The 21872-nt window shown below is 33.5% G+C and overlaps 1 protein-coding gene across 1 annotated transcript in view; it reads right to left on the bottom strand.

Moving 5' to 3' along the window:
* Positions 1–17431, bottom strand: part of LOC129744723 (nyctalopin-like) — a 481144-nt gene extending 463713 nt beyond the window's left edge. Inside the window, exon 1 of the mRNA XM_055737406.1 lies at positions 16014–17431. The gene's annotated coding sequence lies outside the window, so the exon portion shown is untranslated. The remainder of the gene's footprint in view (positions 1–16013) is intronic.
* Positions 17432–21872: the final 4441 nt, after the last annotated feature.

Genomic DNA, 21872 nt, shown 5'->3' with positions numbered 1-21872 from the left:
ATATACCTGGCCAGCTGGCAACTGATTGAACATTCCAATTATATAGTCAGTTATATAATGAAACACATCTTACCTGTCGGCCCGCTTATGGGATTCGAACCCAAAAGTTTTTCTTGCCGATACCGGGAATCGAACCCAGTACGCCTGGCGTACCAATACCAGACTCGCGCCAGCCTATCCACTAGACCACATCGGCGCTCCTTAAAAATAGTTTGAATTTTAAATATTTTCTTTTCATATTCCGAAATTTTGGGTTTCGAATATGGAAAATTAATCACAATTTAGATTGAAATGCAACACCAAGGTTCCAAGCAGGATTCTATACCAATGAGGAACCAAACTGAAAATCAAGAACAATAAACTGAATACTTACTAGTTATTTTTTCGCAAGTATCCGAGCTGAGCAAATCCAGCCAATGTTCTCCTAAAACCATACGAAATTGAGGCATATTGTTTCAAAATTTTCCCAAAAATCCGGCCAATTTGCAGGCAATTTTCGGAATCATTCCATTTATGCAAGATACATAATTCTAGGAACTCAATTGAGATTTTCGTTTGACTTTGCAAATATAGAATCAGAAAATCTGGTCAACATCCGGACAATCTGGGAAGCTTAGTCTAATTTAGTCATTACTATCAACAAGTGAGAAATTTTTTGAAAAACTGTTGTAGAATTGTGGACCTGGAGTGAGATTTTGAGGTTCTGGAGTCGAGATTGTAACACTATTGTTACTCTTGAATCATTTTAGTTATTCATCAAAAATTGATTAGAATTTAAAATTTTATGTTTTGTTAGAAAAATTTCATTTGGCAACTTTCGACCTTCATGGGGGGGGGGGTTTAACCCCCAAAACCCCCCCGTTCATACGGCCTTGACTTAAAATGATAATAATGATTGATAATTTCACCGGCAAAGAAAACCTTTAAAATTACAAAGTCATTGAGCCTTTAAATTTCATTCCCAGTTTAACCTTATCCTTTCCAAAATCCAGAAGTATGGGATAAAATTCAACTTAAATATATGTAGCCAAATTTTTTATTTTTTAAAATTATGCTCCTGAAAACTTTTGGAAAATTCATAACCATGTCATCAAGAGAACGTGTTTCGAGAATTGTTTTCATCTGGAAAATTTAAAAAATATCATTTTATGTATCATGTGATTCTGCAGTATTGTGCGTTCAATTGAATGAAAAATGAAATTCAATACATTGTATATAATTCATCAATGCTTTGTAATGCATAGATCTGTGATTTGATACTTTCAAAGTCTTAAAACAAAAATTTATAAAAATAAATTAACGGTAATTTAATTTTGAAAAAAAAACTGCGGGTGTAAAGATTTTTTAGTTATTGATTAATAGTATTGAGCCTGTAATTAAGAATTCAAATGGATTTCCAAAATTAAAATTTTCATCCATTTTCAATGATGATTCTAGGTTGATAAGCTGTCCAACTGTACTTTGTATTACTGTATTACTTTGTATTACTTAATACTTAGATTCCATTCATTTAAGATTTATTTTCTGTACGTATCCAGGCCGGCTAATCCGGAGATTGGGTTTCTAAATTTGTAACTCAAAACCGTGTTATATCCGGCCAAATAAAGCCAAAATCCGCAATTTTTTTTTTTTGAAAAGCAAGAGAGAAGCTGACATATAAACACACGAGAAATGATTTTTACTGAGGCATCTTATCTTAAAAGCATGCGAATATATTTCGCTAAAACAAATTAAAAATTTCGAATTTTGTTAAAATTGTGAATAATTCAGAAAAAAAAACTGGCCTTTTCTTGATATCCGGCCAATCGACCGGAATTGGCATTCCTTATTATTTACTTTGAAAATTCGGGCACGCCTGGTTAAAACCGAGTAATCTGCAATGCTTATGAGGTATCTTGGATTAAGGTGGATTTTCAATATTTTGATGTTTTACGAGTTAAAATTGTCAATTTTGTTCAAAAGGTTGATGAATTCCAAACGACAAATTTCATCTGATCAATTTTCTTAGAGTGCAAAATAGTGATTGCGAGTGCCTAACATATGAAATTTTATGAGGGTGAGTCTTAGACTTATTTTTTTTGTTAATGATAAACTTTGATTTTCCTGTAAGTTTCAACTCAGCTTTTGGGTTCGATTCTTTTAAAAATAAACACATGATTTGGAAATAAATGGTTTGATTTTAGTTTTTTTTGTTAGAAACAACATTCTTTGTTTTTGCGGTTAATGATAAATTAAATCCTTATCTCTGTACTGATGCTTCAAAAACAGTGAAAAGTTAAAAAAAAATGTAAAATTAGGTTTAAAAAAATGCTATTTTTCAATTTGGTCCTTTCCGCTTATTCCTACAGCGAATGCAAATTTAAAATTCTCCTCTGGATCAATGAAAATCCTTTTGCCAAATCACAGAACTCATATTTATAAAGACAACATTTTATGAATTATTAATTCAGAAATAAATATAACAGTAGCGCAGTGAACTAAAAAGCCGCAGCTTTACATCAAAAGAGCCAAAGCGACTCACGAGCCTCAGGTTAAAAGATGCCAAAATCACAGAAAAATCCTTAATTTCACAGAATTTTGAGCAAATTTTCATCGCAGAATCTGTCACAGTACACAGAATATTGAAAATATTCACAGATTTTACAGATTTTTTTCTAATCTTGTACTTGTGCTTAGACAACCATTTTAAATCTCAGTCAATATGTTGGATTTCTTACTTTTTATAGACTTTTCTCAAATAAAATGTAAAATTGTTCCATTTTATCATAAATTTTTCAATAAAATTCATTAAAATTGCAATCACAGAACTTTTGGGTAAAATCACTGGAGTTCAGAGTTTTTTTTCTGCAAAACACAAAATTTTTTTTCGGGATCTTTGTTCATGATACCGACCTATATTCGTACCCAGTTTAATATTTCACGGACTTGGTTAAAATGCCCGTAAACACACTGCTAGAGATTCAAAAGGATTATGAGATCTTTTATATGACATTTGGAGAAAAAAAATGCCAGTGCATTTTTTGTAAAAATTTTTGTCTGAAATCAAAGGTGCTTTTTATGTCTTTTGAAGACAAAATTCTTGGCGTAAAACTTCAAAGCTCCAATTTAAATTTAAGTATCAAATTAATTATAGATAGCCGCAACTTCATAATCGATAACACTGATTCAACATAGTCAACGATCCAACGAATAAAGCTTAGTTCTTTTAGAAATGAAACACTTTCTTTTGCTAATAACTCGTTTATTAGTAATCGGACATTCAAAACTTCTACAGTATTTTGCTGCTTGTAAGAAATGCTATCCAACCTATTTTTTTTTCATAATTTGGAATCTATGCGAATTTTGCACAGATTCATTCAAAATCCATCATTATCAAATTGATAGGTGATAAAAACCGTTGATTATTCAAAGAATTACTGTGTATGAGTGATGGGAAAGTATGCAATCACTGTTGAAAATGTCATTAAAGTTCAAATCAAGCATTGGAGTGAAGCACATGATCGGCAACTAAGGTTAAGAGTCATCAGGGAAGTCAAGGCTCATACCGGCATTTTTAATTTTCAATAAGCAAAAAAAAGTGTAGATAGCTGAAATTTCCAATTTTTTTTTTCTCCAATAAGCTGAAACTGTTGCTTAGTGATGAGTCATTCAAACCTAAGCTGGAACAACAATTTTTTACAAGTTCCAGAGCACGTAAGCTGTATAGCCGGTACCGAGGTAAAGGGAACGAATGATTTCTGATGGACGATTAAACTTATGAAATACCCTAATTCAAACAAACTCCAGCGTTTGAATCCTATAACGTGTCTGCTCATGGCAAGCTCCCTAGCATATTAAAGTATGTATTTCCTGGTTGTTTTGTTAAAAATATAATGATTTGCCAAAATTCTGCTTCTGTTTAGATTAAACAACAATTATTAAAACGAAATCATTGGTTTTCGCTGGTTTTTAAAGCCTAAAAAGAGTAATCTTGTATGTACCCTTCGCAACCTACGATCTATACTAAACAATTATAAGCTTAGTTCAATCTCATGATGGTTTTACTTCGTTATTGACAGATTTTGCCCGCAGAAATTCCATCAAAAACGTTTTAAAGTGACTCAAAAATAATAAAGTTATAGCAATTTCGAAAAAGCTGTATCCACTTAATTGGCCTCAGTTTCTTTCAAAAGAGAAGTATTGGACTGAAAAGTAACAGAAATTGAAGAAGAAGGATGTTTCCATCTAAAATACAGATTTGACGAGCTATAAGTTTGAAATACTGATCAATATCATGGCTGAAAAAAGTGTGCGCCGGCCGATGGGAGGTACCAAGGATAAAGTAGATTTTTTTACAAAAAAACGATAAATATATTAATAATTTTTAATATATTTTAATAATTTTTTTCATGAACTAACATCAGATTACCTTCATTTCCTTCATAGAAAGTATTTAGATCAAAGGATTGGTTTTTGAGATACACGCATTCGTAACTGTCCCATTTCTAAAAAAAACTAAGCTTTATGTAAATTTTTGATGCAAGTTTCACTATAAGTTTAAGAAAAAATCTAAACGAACAAATTTTGAAAAGAGCTTTCCCATAAATCTACACCCAAGTTCAAATCCAACCATCAAGCAGCGCTCAACAGGATACCGCTCAATTGAATGTCGCCAGATAACGTTATCACAAATCCCGCAAATAAACAAATCAAACAACTTGTTTCGCAAAAACACCTGACTCTCGGGAGCAGAGCTACATAACATACAAACTGGTGGTACATTTCAACTTCACATTCAACCTTCCCCAGTCTTCAATGAAATCCACTGATGATTGTGTCTCTTCAATCCGAACGTGGTGTGGAAAAGCGAATCTCTCGAGGTGGAAAAACAATCGTGTCGTCGGGAAAGATATTTTGTCTGTTTTTCTAATCCTTTAAAGTGAGAGAGGAGATATATGTAGTAGGAATACCAGTAACACACTGAGCAATACAAATGGATCCTCGATAGAAATCCTGTAGAATTCAAATTCGCACAGATCGTAGTGGGGTGGAAAGGGAAATATGGGGCCCAAAAAGTACTCACAACAACTGGATCAGTTGAAAGAGTAACTCCCTGAGGGCACTGGGTACTTGTCTGACTGAGGGCTGAGGGTTCCTCCTGGTGATATGTTACAGGCTCACAACCCCCCCCCCCCCCCATTCTTTTCTTCGCTTCCATTACTGCCACATCGTTACGCTATAATATATCAGGCTTAGAGAGAGCGCTAGGATAGAAAGAAATGAATGGTTGCCATTCTTTAGGCACAAACTGTGCCATTTTATATGGAACTCACACTCGCAATATTGAGATTGGAGATATGTTTTCCAAAGCCTGGGGACTTCTTCAATTGTTTTCTGAAGGCTGTCTTGAAACTAGAAGAAAACATCAAGAGGACAGGAGGTAGAAACTTTTTTTTTAAGTGAATAAGTAAGCACATACACAATTTTTGGTGCCCAAGAATTTAAAACTGATTTTGAAAGATCTTGGCGCCCTTAACTCCAATTATTTGTTTGATTTATACTTACACTTTTAGCTTAAGAAAAATCTTTTTTTAGCAATATCATGCTACGATAGAATATTTTGACAATGTTCATAAAATAAAATCCCTTTAATTTCTTCGGGAAATCTCATTCAAACCTGATCCTCCTCTAGTTATTGAACATATTGAAATTCCATTCACAAGCGTTTCCAAGGTTCATGATTTATAGTGTACTTAACGCTTTTTACGTGTGCCAAACTTTCACAAAAAAAAAAATCATCGAAGAATTCCTTGCCGCAGCAGCAAGAAGTTCAGCAAGCAGTACATTTCCGGTACAGAAATTCAAACGGGTAAATTACGGTCCCATAAATAACATCCCTTCGTTTTTGGTCGTACGTGCAGATATGTAGATTTCCCACGGCGGAGAACTAATTTTGCTGAATCCGAATCCAAATCGAATCCGGGGACGATACCTGGTTAGTCCTGGCTGGTCCAGTAATAGTGTGCCGCAAAAACCGGAAAATCGAAATCGAATCCCGCCCTCGATGGTAGGGCGGTGTTTCATTAATTACATATACATACATACACATTCTCGTGTTTTTCCGCTTCCGATTTAAGGGAGGATTTGCTCGGTGAGCTGCACATTCTTGGCCCAACGAAGTCCTAACTAGGAATGTATTTGCTACGTACGTGATTCTTGTGATGGTTCGATAAGGCTTAAGGATGTGAAAGATTCCGTGAGGACACAGCTTCTCACTTTGATCAGCACGGTAGAGTGTGAGGGAAGAAGGATTATTGAGGTATCTTCGGTACTTCCGGTAATTGCCGTTTTTCGCCGAGGAATGTGGACGGAAAAAATTGCACTACTGCAGCATGCCAATAAATTGTATCCCATAAAAACCTACATACATTCTTTGGCCTTTCTGTAGAACGTTTTCTATCCTAACAAAGGTTGTCTTCTATGAATAAACGTTCTGGCATTTTGCTAGAGTTTTTTACATTCTCGGGATTGGAATGTTCGACAATTCAACTTTAACTCATGAAGTATTTAAAATATGTATGGTTTTTTTGGTAAAATATGTATCTATGGTTTTTTATCCTTCTCACGCTTAATTTTTTTCTCGCTAAAATTTCTAAGAAGCTATATTTTGTGACGCTTATCAACTTAAACCATATTGCAAATCCTAAAATCTCTTCAAAATACAAACCATAAAAATGGAAAAAGGGCTTAACGAGCACACGAAGCAAAAAGGACACCTCCTTTTTCTACCAAAGTATGTTTTTTAATAAGTAACTCTTCCGTGATTGCTACACAGCAAATCTATAATATCTTTTTTTCAAGAAAAAAAATCTTTTCCTCAAAACCCGGAAATATATTAAGATTAAAGATCGTTGACGATGACTTCCTAGGAGTTCAGCCACAGTGTCTGAAAAGAACCCAAAAACTTGTATTTTACATGTTTTTTACTAGAATCTAAGTTATCGACTGGAGAAAGTGTACCTATAAATTCCCTCCCTCAAATTTTTCAACTCAAGGTAGCTAAGAGTTACTTGTTAATATTAAAAATATACTTGAGATTCATTCAGCCAAGAGGTTCTTTAAACTTGAAATTGTAGTTTTGATTTTCCATTTTAATTTATGAGAAACTGACAAGGGGCATAGTCAGCATCTCTAGGTGGGGTAAGTCGGGCACTCACTGCTGCATTGTCATCTCGGACAGCTTTCCATTTTTATTGTTTTGATTGACGAAATCCGGATAGAGATGAGTGCAAATTCCTCGGAAGTTACTTTGAGGATCCTATTTTATCCACCAAACGAAGAACCAGAAAATCTTTGTTCGTGTGGATGCACATATGTGTATGTTTAAATAGATGAATGGATAATTTGACTGCCCCAAATTGCGGGAAAATGAGAAATTTCAAACTTGTGAAATGTTATGCGCTGCAGGCTAAAACTAATCCTAAGTCTAGTATAAGATCTCATGCCAAATTTGGACCAGATCAGATCACAATAAGGGGTCGCTCAACGAGCTTGAAGTTTGTAAGAGTTTTTGAGACATTTTGTTCGAGAGAAACATGAAAATCCCGTTTTTCATCAAAGATTTTGGTCTCTTTCGGCCTTTTTATTTTAAAAACGGTTTTTCTTCAAGCCTAAATTATAAGACTGCATTTTGATTTCAGTTAAGATAAAAAAAATTATAATGCTTCAAAAATGAGCTATCTTTTTTAGGGTGATATTCATCACTGTTAGTGCTGCGTCAAAATCTTCGACGCAGTGCCTCATTATTAGTGATGAATGTCACCCTTAAAAAGGATAGACCATTTTTGAAGCTTTATAATTTTTTATCTTGTTCCAAATCAAAATTCAGTCCTGAGATGAAATATTTGTAAAACTTTAGGCTTTAAGAAAGCCCGTATTCAAAAGGAATCGGCTGTAATGGATCAAATTTATTGATGAAAAACTAGATTTGCAAGTTCCTCTCGAACAAAATGTTCAAAAAATCCAAACAAACTTCAGACATGTTGAGCGACCTGTTCCGATGATCCGATCTGGCCCAAATTTGGGATGAAATCTTGTTCTGGGCCCAGGACCAATTTTAGCATGCAGCGTATAACTTTTTTAAAAGTCGTGTCATTTGGAGCACTCTTATGTATATGTATGAGGAGCCAGAACAAATTTCAAATTCTTTTTTTGCCATTCGAAGTAGGAACATCGATGAAGGGGCCATAAACAATTATGCAAAAAAAATCAAAATTTAATAAATTGCATGAAAGCTTGAATGCAACAAAATAACATACTAGGTATGTCACTGCACAAAACCATATAAATCTAGTAATTTTTCATTGAAAAATTCAATAAAATCAAGAAAATTAAAAGGTAAATAACTTCCATCTTCATCAATTTATTTTTGGTCTTGTAATCTTTCGGATATTTTTTTTTCGAAATTTACATAAAATACTTCAAATTTTATTTATTTCCCCCATTCGTGAATTTTGGATATTTCAAAGAATTGTTGGGGGAGTGACAAAAGAAGAAATTGACATTTGTTCCAGCCTTATTTATCATAGAACCTAAATGAAAATATTTGTTAAAGTAATAAAATCTATGGATAAAGATATAGAAGAATGAGTAATTTTGTTTTTGAACGTAAACAGACGAGTATCGTATGGTTTGAATGGCCTTAACAAGACAAAAAAAAGTAATTAAATGGCCACAAATAAAATAACAATTTCAAAAAATCGATTTTTTTTTATTTTCTTATTGTAAAACATTTCAATGTTGTGTCAAATTTTCAAGTCAATTGAAGCAAAACTGTAAAAAATTATAGCCCTTTATCTCCTCCTATCTTATACTGCAAGAAAGCAAGAGCAAAAACTTCAAACGCGTTTTTCTCGAAAGAACATTTTTAAAGTCCGTGGACATCGCCATTTGAAAACTACTTATCCGATTCTTTTCAAATTTGGAACATATTTTCTTCATATAAAATACCAGACCCCAACGTTTTTCTTTTTTTTTACTTTGGGGAGATTTTACAGATAAAAAATGGCGGATGTTTTCGTGAAAAATCGTAGTTTTTACTTCAGACAGCCACAAAAATTTCATTAATTTTTTTTTAAGTTAAATAAAAACGTTGGAGTCCAGAAAAACATCTATTAAAAATATTTTGCCCTGATTTTCTGACTTCAGATGATTCTGTGCTGAGATACAGTGTCCACCGCAAATCCTGTTTTTTAAAAGGCATCCTCGAAAGTGCTCCGTCGTCGGCTCATTTCTCAATATTTTTCTACGAAAAAATTACTAAATGTTCTTTTAACAATCCTTTGTATAATGCAAAAAATTTGAATACATTTGTTTGAACGATAGCTCTAGAAAAAATCGTGAAAATGGTGTTATTTATTTTATATCGGTATTGTGAATATGAATAAAAATATGAATTACAAATTGTGAATCTAGATTTGAGTTTTAAATTTAGGATCGCTATTAAGAAGCTTTACGTGTTTGAAATTGAGTAAGAATTAAGTTAAAGAACTTTGAACTCGAAAATACAAAAATCTTTTTTTATATTCGGAGTACTAGACTCAAAACATTGAAATTACATTTGATTTTCAAAAAACATGATTCAGATTTGATGTTAAAAAAAATTTGAACCAGGATTTCAAAGCAGCTTTTCATTATCAATTTTTCATGATTATTTGAACTGAAAATCAAGAATCTTAAACTGGATACAGAGTCCGAAAAACGAAAATAGAAATATAACTTTCTTTAGAGGTATCTATATGGAATCAGAATCTCCGAAATGCATTTTATTTAATTTAAAATTTAATATTCAGATCTGAATTTCTATGAACAAGAGAGAAAATTTTGAAAAACTGCAGAAGAATTTTTAACTTGAAATGGGTTTCTGAGTTTTTGGCAATAGTTTTTAGTCTAGATTGTTGCTTTTAAAAAGTCTCACTCTGTTATGATAATTTGATTATGAATTTAAAATTTTGAGTGTAGAGTAGAACGCCTCGTTTGCTTTTTTGGACCCTCGTTTTTACGGCCATGCTGCATGTTATTCCAAGTTTATAGGCTCGAAAAACTAAAACGACGCTTGGTCCCGTAGATGAATATGAAGCATTTTCGTGGAACGAAAAAAATACTGAAATTTTTCTAGTAAAAGAAGACTCCTTTATTCAAGAAGATTTGATGATTTATTATTGAAAGCTTGATCCTTCAAATATTGAAATGCACCTTCCTTTGGCAAAAATCATACCAATTCGAAATATTCAAGTTTCATTTAGTGTTTTTGGTCATATTTTTTCATTATTAATAAGTCTAAGGAAAGAGCCTTTTTTAAGTTTTTTTTATCCCTACACTTTTTCTGACAAAATAAATCTTTTAAGACCTTTTTGCTTGGCAATAATATTAATATCAGTATGGATGAATGTTTGAAATTTCGTGCTAAGAAATGATCATGATCTGTTAATAAAATATTTTTTTTTACTCTAGAGATCAAGTGGACCCATAACGAACATTTTGCAAAAGTAAAAAAAAAAAATGTAAGTTTTCCGTTGCTCTGAAAACATTCCATTATAACGTTTGTTTAATGCTTTCACGATTGACATATTGGAATAAAAACAAAAATTTGGTTTTTTTTAGCTGGAATCATTTGAAAGATGAATAATAAGTTTGTAAAGTCAATTTTTAATAAACTTTATATTCAAAATGCGAGAACTCAAAAAATTGATTACTTAAATTTTTTGAGCTACCAGCATAGATCTGGGGTAAGCAACCTTTTCAATCAATGACTAAACTTTTATTTCAATTTTTTCATGAACTGCTATAATTAAGACTAATCATAATTTACTATTTTTAATAAACTACAGTTTAAGAAAAGTTTAGAGCATGGCCGTAGAAAAGGGGGGTGGAGTTAGGGGTTAAACCCCTCCCCCCATAAGGTTTTGAAAAGCCAAGCTGTTTTTTTTTTCTAAATTCAAAATTTCAAATTCTTTATCAAATTTTGATAAAAGACTAAAATTATGAAGTGTAACAGTCTTGAATCAGAACTAAAGCCAAAACCTCGAAATCTTATTCCAGGTCCACAATTCTATCACAGTTTTTCAAACAAATTCTTACTTGATGATGGAAACTCGATTCATTAAAAATAATATTACGTATTTTGCCTTCAAGTTTTTTGAGCAAATCTCATCAAAATTAACATCAACGATTTTGTAGAAATTGAAAGTATGAGTTAAAATTGACTGATGTGTTTTGGAATGAGTACGAAAACGGGTTTTAAAGTGCTTTTCTTCAATATTTTTATTAAGTAGTTTTGATATTGAAGAAAATAACCCTTATTAATTGCTTATAAACATTGAATTTTGATGGTTATAATCAGATTTCGGTTTCTTTATTCAGTTTTTCATGTTATTGAAATCCAGTTTGGATCATCATTGGGAAAACAACCTGATTCTAATCTTAGTTATGCATTTGAAACCTCATCTAGATGCATTTCGCATTTTATAACTCATCATTTCGGAATCTGAAAAATTTGTTTTTTTTTGTTTTTTTCTGGGATTTTTTTTTCTGAAAAAGAGAATTATAGCTACAACTATAACCAAATTTCAACTTTTCAATTTTTTTGCAGAATTGGAACTTGAGAATGTTTTATAAAAGTGGTCCTGAACTGAAAAATCCGAAATAGGTTCATCATTTATCACTTAGATTAAAAAGTTGAATTTCAAATAAATACCTGAAGAAAGAATTCATATTAAAAGGTGAAATTTCAGAATTCTAAAAAGAGATTTATGGTTGAGGGTTTTGATACAAATTTCTTCTGGAACTGAGATTGAAAATTCCTAGTCGGATTCGGAACTCAGAATTTCGACCTCAGATTCAAAAGGCAGTATTCAGGTTCTGAATTCAAATAAAAAATTTAGATTCAGGTTCAGCTCGAAGTTCTGAAGGGGAGAGTGGGGTATTGTGGGCCATGGGGAAACGTGAGCCACTTTTAATATCTCAGATGTGTGTTGAGATAAAAATCTCGAACCAACTGTCATCTTCGTCGCTTTGCGTGAGCATATATTTGCATACATATATTTAGCATACATGTTGTTGACTTAAATACGCATCATTAAAAATACACCCGCTAATTGCATCGATGGGAAACCTGAAGTTCATAACAAAAATAAGCTCATACGCTTATGATCTTAGTTTTGTTTGATCTTTCACGTGGAAAAGGAATTTTTGATGAAACATCAATAAGTCACCCAAACGCAACCAATTTGCAAAACATAGCTTGTGGGGAATCGTGGGCCACACATCTTTAATCACCTATATTTTTATGTTTTTATACACATTCTGAACGTTTTCCCTATATATAAAGTTTTCTTATGCCAAATGAAGAGTTATGGAAAATATTTTGTCCATCTATATAAGGAATTTTGCAAAAACGTTCGCGAGCCAGTTTTTGGTATCTATTCGATCATACACAGCTCTCGTTTTTATTTCATCATTTGAAATTGCTTTAAAATAACAAAATGAATTATGAAATCACAGTTTTAGGTCAACTCATAAACTTTGCATGTTATTTGGTCAATTTGGATTTACTGGCCCACGATTCCCCACCATTTTTCAAAATCCAAAAATTATTGCTTTTTCTAAAACAGTCAGAATTTGGGAAAAATAACTTATTAAAAATAAAAAAAAAATACCTTGTGATACCTTGAAAATGTAAAAAACCGTACCATTTTTTATTTTTATTTTATCTTCTATAATAAAGAAGTTATAAAATAACGAAAAAAAGTGGCCCATGATTCCCCACTCTCCCATATTATAATCTAGATAAACATATCAATGTGAGATATTTATTAAGGAATCAAATAGCAGGAGATCGCAGTTTCATAGCTTGGATTCTAGATTCAAAATTTAATTTTAATATTTTATATTTTTAAAAATAAGTTTGGAAACAAATTGGATTCATTTTAAGAACTCTTTCTTGTAATATACAGATTCAACTTTTTTAAAAATATTTTTAGGATTTTATTTTTATAACAAATTGAATATAATGAATTTTTATTGGTCAAAGAACTTGTACTTTTTATACAAGCAAAAATTAAGTTGTAAATATATTTGAAAGGTTTTCATATTGGAAATTAAAGACATACACTGACTTAGCCGATTGTGGCTTTATAAACTGAATAAATTGTTCAAAATTGCTTGGTTATTGAAAACAAAGTTTCTAACTAAAATTTTAAATTTTAGAAGTAAAAAATGAATCTAATTCGATCCGCAATCATAATCTCTTACTTTCAATCCTAAATATTTTGTGGTTGAAAATAATTAGGTTATTATTTGTTAATTTAAGTATGTACATACAAAAAATTCCTCACTGAAATAAAACCTTGAAAATCCATTAACTATCTAAATCTATATTAATTAAAAAAAAATAAAAACCTTATTATTATAGTCGAATAGCTCAAAGCTGAATAATTATACAGAACCTTAACATTTTTATACTCTTTAAAAAAGAATTGTTCAAGCAAAATTAATATGAGAAAAATTTGCCACCAATTGTTTTACAAATGTTTAATGAAACAGAAATCATTTAAAGTACCTTAAAACAAAGTTATAAATTCATTCATGAAGGATGCTCAAAAAATTAAGTTTTCACTGGATTTTTTTCTAACTTTCCTTAAATAATCTTGCTCAACTCGTACTGTCTAAACCTAATACATATGGGAATATTTTTTTATAAAGTGTAATTTTTTCAGCACCTGTACGAGCCGGATAAATATTAGCAATTTTATTTTAATACCTGGCAAAATCAAAGCATTGTCGACCAATCTCATTGAAACTTATCAGTTTATTCAATAAATTCAATATTTTTATCAAAAAATTTCAAAATAAATTTTTATAAAAATTGCTCAAAAAATTTCGATAAGGACCCATAAATAAAAAAAAAAGTGGAACACAATTGTTTTTTTTAACGGATTTGGTAAAGAAAAAGTGAATAAATCAGGGCAAACCCGGGCTGTTTCCGATAAAATCAGGGAAACCGGGCCGCACCGGACTTTTCCCAAATTTTGTATGAAATATCCGAGCAAACTCGTATTAAACCGTGCAATCCGAGACAACCTTAATTTATCCAGTAATGTTTTATTTTGAGTAGAAATGTAAATTATATTTATCTGGCCGAATATTCGGCGCCAAATACCACCCAAAAATAGCTTAACTCTATAATGGAGCTAAGCCTTTGACAGAATTTGCTGAATATTTATTTTTTTTAATTTATTATAAATATTTTATATAAATATTTTAAATGATGATGGTTACATCTTAGGTGTATCCGTGATTTTTTTTTCTGTAAATCGTGCTGGAAAAATCGAAATCGAATCGAAATCGGTGTCTCTTAATTCTTGATCTCTGCTCTGATTATTGTGTATTTCCCGGATTCTACTCGGGTTGATTCATATTTTTTCCCGAATCGATTAAAAAACTCAAATTACTCTTTAAAAATCAAGTTTTGGTACCAAATTGATTTTCAAGTCAAAACGAACATTTTTCTTTTTTAAATCCTTTGATACGATATGAACGACCCTGATGTGTTTCGAAGAAATATTTAAATTTAAATAATTTTTCTTCCACTTTCCTCTTATATGGTTTGGAATAATGCTCATATTTTGTCTAGATATGCCCTATTTTTACCAAAATTTTTCGAAAAATCTCCAAGAATCGTCTGGCCGTGAAGATATGTACGTGAGGCAAAAATATAATATTCTTAAGGTTAAGGATCATTTTTCTTTTCATACACTTTTTTGAAGATACCTTGCTTTGATTTGACCTTCAACTAATTCGATATCTGTTTTGTCTCACTGTTGTTACTGGAAATCATTCTTTCATTGATAAACTTCCTGGAAGTGACAACCTGATATTATTTGAGAAAGAAGTAACATTTTGAAAATCCTCCGACCTTTCAATGCAACGAGCTGGAATGAAATTGAACTCTTGAAACCTTGGAGCACATATGGTTGAAAATAATCTACTCAAAATCACGAGACTGTATGAAATAGAAGAGAATTTAAATAGTTGCTTATGCTCTATTGTGTTGTGAGCCTACTTGGTTGAATGCTTGAACTGAATCAAAGCAATCGAAAGATTCCTTTTAATTCAACCACGACAAATGAAAAGTTCAAATACCGGTATCTCGATAGCAACTTATTATCTTCTCCAGTGAGCGTTTTCGATTGAATTCAAACGAAATCGCTCACTGAAGAAGATTGTAAGTTGCTATCGAAATACCGGTGTATGAACTTTTCACTTACCGTGGTTGAATTAAAAGGAATCTTTCGATTGCTTTGATTCAGTTGCTTATGTTTTGGTTAAAAAACTCGACAGAATATTTTGTCAAATATTCTTGACATCGAATAGTTTAAAAGGCCAATATTCGGTAATCTTATTTAAAATGGAAAATTTTAGCTACTTTAATTTTACGTATCCAAGTTTTTTTTAATGAAAAAAAATCACCTTCTTCTTATGATATCGCTGTAAATGTTTTGATTCTATTTCAAAGCAATATTGTATCAAAAATTCACATCAAAACACAATTTGCTAAACATCATAACTTCCCCACTTAAAGTTTTGCAATGATAAAATTGATCGAAACTCGGTGAAAACATTGAACCGCATTCATGAAACATCAGCGCGAAACCAAACATCGGAGCAAACCAATAACAGAAGTGGACTAAAGCATAAAATGTGAAGAGGTCAAACTGGATTTCTCGAAACCAGAAAAAAAAACAGCAACACAATAGGTACATTCAACAGCCGTGCCATAAAAACCAAGGAAGGAGTAATAAAAACACAAAAGCATATTGTTTCAAACAATTAAACAGTGGAAAACTTTATTTCAAAATCAATAAACTAAACCTTAAAAAGCACAGAGTTTCCGAGAACCGAAAAAAACGAAACATTTATATCGTGGAAACAGAAACGTGAGTGTGTTTTCCTAGAATTTTTATCAAACTATTTACCGCGTTCACTTTTTATCCGCTGGCTTTCACACGTTCTGCGGAAAAGAAGTTAGTCGATATAATCCGATGTTTTCTTGTTTGAACACACAAACTACGTATACTGGTACTGAGCCCCTTAACACTACCCACACACTTTCCCTGGTTTACTATTGGAAACGACACTATCACATCCACACGCCTATTGTTTAAAATCACCGGGTTGAACTTAATTAAGCTCGCTAGCGGCCCGCACCCATTAATGGTTGTGAAATCACATCACCAGAAGCTGCTTGTTGTTGTTACACTCCTATACTTGTTGGAGCGCTCTGTCAACACCTTTTAGCTCCCAACCAGCTCTCTGCAGTGGTTCAAAGGTGGCACAGAAAATCCAGCCGAATAACAAATACAGCAATGGCTGCCTAACTACAGGCTGAGCCAAGAGCCTTCGGCCAGATAACCGTTTATTATTCCAATTTGCCCAATCACAAAGGACCAGCAGCCCTGAACCAACTTTTTGCAAACCACATCGATTTATTTGCTGCCTAGCTTCGGTAGGTTAGCAGTTACAGGCCAGCTGCAGCTGAGAATTCACATAGCACGTTCTCCGGATGGCACGAGCCTCGACAATTTCACTCTAATCTGTTGGGGTCGAAGGTTTTTTTTTGTGTAGCTCTGTTCTGCTCCTTCAGCTGTAGTCCACCTTCCGATGGGCTAAGCACTTCGTTATCATTCCAGCCCAGCGCAAAAAGACCGGATAGACCCAGACTCAGACTGTAGACCGGACAGATGGCAGCGTTCCCGGTTGGCCAGAGATTGTGCCCTCTGGGTAGCCAAATGCTTTGATCCACTTGCTCGCTGGCTGACTGGCTGGCCGTGAACCACAGCGCGCTTATTTTTCCTCCAGCTTTATTCTACAATCTCATTCAAAATGTATCGTCCGCCAAGAGTTGACCGACCGAGTTTGCAGAAAAAAACACACTCACAATTCGCTTCTGCCCCAAAGTTGAACGGTTATCCTTGAATCCGGAATTTGTGCACAAAGCTGTAAGGGAGAAGAACCGGGAGCCGCGGCAGGATCCGTTCTCTCAATCCACTACCAATCTCGTAACTACACCACTGTAACGATGTCCAACGATGATTGCATTGCCACGAGTTCAAAGAATCCCGCGCTGGATGAAAGCCACCTCGATGTGAAAAAAATTGTTCAGCCTAGCTTGATTGATTGATAGGCCCAGTTATTCATCGAATAGTCCAGCTACCTGTGCTCCGGAAATCACAATTGATCCCTTTCAACCCCACTCTCAGTCCTAGATAAACCCTGGCTTCAGCAGCCAAAAATTCCAGTGCAGGCACCGCGATACGCCATGATGACGCTTCTCCACTGGAAACATACAGGAAATTCACTGCGACAACGATTCACACGTCCAGCCTTTCCCGAAGCAACGACACTACTGACGGAATCCCTTTCGGCTGTTCAACAGCTCCAAAAACTCGTTCTCTTTTCTCAACTACGATTTTCGTTTATCGTGCCTCGCGATACGATACGTCACGCAACGCCTTTTTGTCACGTCACGCCACCAACAAGAGTAGCTCAATTTGTTTGCCTTCTTTGAACCGAATTCTCTTTCAACAGCAATTCTCTCTCTTCGACGCATTCTCATCGTTCCACAACATTCCGTCGATAAATCCTCACACAGCATAAACAGAATCAACGAAACACCAAGTGATAAGCGTGGGTGGGAAGGAGAGGAGCGTGGCTTCCAAACATTATTATATCACGGACACAACGCGTATACCTACAATGCTACACGATGTAATCCTGCTGTTTGTTTTGATCCTTGTTCGCGCTCCGCGCCCTCCTCTGTCGTTTCGCTCCCTTCATCCGTTTGCACAGAACCTACCTTGGCTTGGCTGGCTATCTGTTGTCTGCTGCGTGATTCTGCTGATGGTTGATAGCCTTCTATCGTGCTGACGTGTGCTTTGCGTTTTCAACTCGCCGGCGCGATGAAATCAAGCGCGTCTGCATGCCTGCCGCCTGCAGCCAGTTAGGGTGCTGTGGTTCTTTGTGTTCCGGTAAAACTACTGTTGATATTGTGATGCTTCTTCGGTCGGAAGTTGCTTCCTCGGTGCGTTATTATCTTTTGAAGCGATATGTGTAGTTGGTCGATAGTTTACCTGCAGGTAGAATCCTTCAGCTACCCTCACCCACGAAATTTCCTCGTCGCTCGGTTTCCGCGAGTGAATCACGAAACTTTTTTTTAAACAAAATTACAAAATTTGTTGAATTTAGTACGGTGCTTGTCGAGGAATAAATCGAAATTTCGGTTTTCCCTGTTCCAAAATTCAATCTATTGGACTTTAAAGTGAGGTTCTGAGTCAGTAATTTTAGCAAGATCACAGTAAGGAATTATATTCTAAACAAAATTGACCAATGTAGTGAAACTTAATCACCAACAACTTCAACCTCCGTGATTCTAAAGGTAAATCAAATCGAAAATTTATCCGGATCAATCCTAACCATGAAGTGATATTTCCTTTATGGATATTCTCCAATCTCATCTTGAAGTTGAGCGTATAAGACGAATTTTATTTGTTGAAAGTTACGGTTTTTGGTTTCGGAATTGAACGAAATCCGTCTTTTCCGTCGACAAAACTAAAATACATTGATTTTTATCTCCGTTTGTTTTGGCCAACTCGTCTATTGTCTTTTTCGTTTTATTCTATTCAGCACGATTTGGAACTCACTACATCATCGACTTGCTCCTAATAAGGTCCAGTTACTGAGGCTATCTGACCAACGTTTCTGTTTATACTCCGTAGAGTTTACAATCTTTTATATTCCATAGACATATTTTTGTTTTCAATTTCTGTTTTTTTTATTGTACACTGTTGAAATTCGTTGTGTTTGTGTTCGTTTCACGTCCAAAAACTAACATCATTGCCTTCACCTACATTATAGGATGACGGGATTCGATCCCTGAAATTCTGGCTTATAAGCTAGAAACGATCGCTTTTAGGCTAAACGACCATTCCAATTCATCTATTGAGAGCAATAGAGATTGATCATCGATGATTGTGGATGGCAGGTGATGATAGTAAACACGGCACAAATGTTTACATCATCACACTGTAAACTGAAACTACTTATACTGCGGTTAGCAGTTACACTGCAGTGTTGGCAGGTTATGAGTATAGTAGTCGCCTTTTACTCATTGAGCAATAAGTACTTTCCTGGTTAGGGAATATGAGATTTGGAAAGTGACAAATAACTATCGCTGATGTTATGTGTAGTTATTTATGGACTTGACGAACAAACCCATGAATGTGTTTTTTTATGGCAAACTTCACAACACATGAAATCGTATCAGAAATGATAACTCAAGTCGTTTAAAATGAAGTTGCAAATTGCAATTACAGCATAGTGAAAAATATCGTTTAAAAATGTCGTCTGAAGTCAGTTTAAATCGGATATGATAGAAAGTCTGGCATGTTTATAAACTTTGAATTAATTTTGCATCCGCGCGAGCTTCAAGTGAGATCATCATCGTCAAGTTCCCTCTGCATCTAGCAGTGCATCAAGATGGCTAAAAATTAGGGTAAATGATCTTGAGCGGAACTAGTCGAAATATGATCTTGAGCGGAACCATTTACTTTTCCTAATTTCTAAGCAACGATTGTTTATGAATCTTATCAAAATGTTGAAAAAAAACACTTTTTCAAGATCTTTTCATTCAAACATTAACATTTTTGCTAAAATTTATGAACTAAAATTATGTTATTAGAAGATTAAAAAACATACGCATTTCTGCTGCAATTTTCATCAATCTACGCTGACTTTGAGCGTCAATTTATGTCACCCTTGATTGTTATAAATCGATTCTTAATGAATAAAATGGTGGAAAAACTCATAAAAAAGCATTATTCATGTTTTTGTAACAAGTTTTCCATCAAAATATCAATTAATGGCGTAGTTTTTAAAAGTAAAATATGATCTTGAGTGGAACCATCTTTGATCTTGAGCGGAACTACTAGCTTCCGAAATAAACCGCTAGGTGCGCTGCCTTATGTCTAATGTCTGACACGCTTTTAATACCCCTGAATGCATGCAGTATATTGTGCAGTATACTTTTTTCTTATTATGTCAGTTTTAGGGACAGAAAAGATGTAAAATTAAGTTCGAATAGAACCAAAAATTACTTTAATTAGTGTAACAGCGTACCAAATCATGTAGGGTACTTCTGTCCATAATGCCCTTGCGGGGTAAAACGCCAGCGACTATATTTTGATAAATTTTGGAGATTCGCGAAGTTTTTAGTGGATTCTTTTTACACAAATGTGTTCTTTAAACCAATACCTTGTAATTTTAATAAAAATGGTTACCAGATATTCATTAAAACACGAATAACAATAAAATTAAATTTTGAGGTGGCTATCCATCACTTAAATTGTAAAAAGTGATCAAATGAAATAGGCTTTTACACCAAGATAATTGCTTAAAACATCCTCACCATTGATTTTATTGATAGTTCAAATTATATATTTGAATTATCAATTGATGAAAAACTGTGGTAAATTGTTGTTTTATGGTAAACTGACAACATATTAAATTTCGAAAATCCGATCAAAATGCCCCCATGAATTTATGGACAAATCGCCCTCCTCTCAAGGTGCTGTTCGGTAAGATGTAAACAAAACCACGTGTTTTATTCTAAATTTTGGAGTGCAGTTTTCCATGAATACAGACCGATTATCGAAATGATATATCGATCTTCTTCTTTGCTTAGTCCTAAATTATCATTAGAATGCATAATAATTATAACTTTCGATCGGATTTGAGTAAAAAACGTGCACAGAAAATCGAATCGGTTCACTTAATTTGTCGCCAAAAGCAGCAGAAAAATTTGGTTGAAACTGACACAGTTCAAAATAAAGTTAAGAATTTCAAAATTTTTCATTTTTTCATTGAGAAATGTTAACAAACCATTTGTTTTTATGTGTAGATTAACTTGAAAAAAAAAATATTTTTGCACTTTTTCCGAATCAAATAACAGAATTAATTTATTTTCACTGTGAATATTGTGTTGTTTTCGAGTCGTTTTGATCCAATGTTTTGGGGCATCATTTGCCTACACTGGGGCGTTTAACATCCAATGATTTCAAAGGTTGCTTTTAAAGTCGTTTGTAAAAAATCGAAAATTTTCATAGTTTTTACATTAAATAGTAATATTTTTGACAAAATATGAGTAGAAGATAGAAAAAAGAAGCACATGTTGCAATTAATTCGGGTGTTCAGCTTATGTATTCCGCATAATCGGTCATTTCCCTTAGCAGGTGCATATTCCCCCGAAATACCCTACACAAAAAGTTTAATTTTTTTTGGTACAAGAAATGTGTTTTTGATTCTTTCTTTCAGAAGGACGACGCGACGGGAAGGAGGACGAAGGCTTTCATTCATATTTTTTGGCATAATTCGAGAACTAATGAAGCCAATAAAGTTAAGTCATTATTTCAGAATAAGAATCAATCTTCATTGCCATTACTATTCGTACTTTAAGAAGTTGCTTTCATGTTAAAGTTCCAATTGGAAACGATATACTATACCTAATGAACTTCAGTTTTACGAAATGTAGCAAAGCATACCGGGTTAGCTGTTTTATAATACTCCACGATTCAATTAGTCGACTGGTATTGAAAACCTATCCGATTCCATTGTGTTTGATTTTACACTTGAGCTCGAACTGGAAATCGGTTAGAGAAATAACTGTTTTATCTATTGAGCTAATTAATCAATCTTTCCATAAATTTTTAATATAAATAAATTTTATGGTCATTCATAAGAAACCTGAATCTATATATATAAAAAGCAATTTCTGTATGTTT

Source organism: Uranotaenia lowii, chromosome 2, assembly GCF_029784155.1.
Source record: "Uranotaenia lowii strain MFRU-FL chromosome 2, ASM2978415v1, whole genome shotgun sequence".
NCBI lineage: Eukaryota > Metazoa > Arthropoda > Insecta > Diptera > Culicidae > Uranotaenia > Uranotaenia lowii.
Note: the sequence above shows the minus strand (reverse complement) of the source record. Positions and strands in the feature narration are given on the sequence as shown.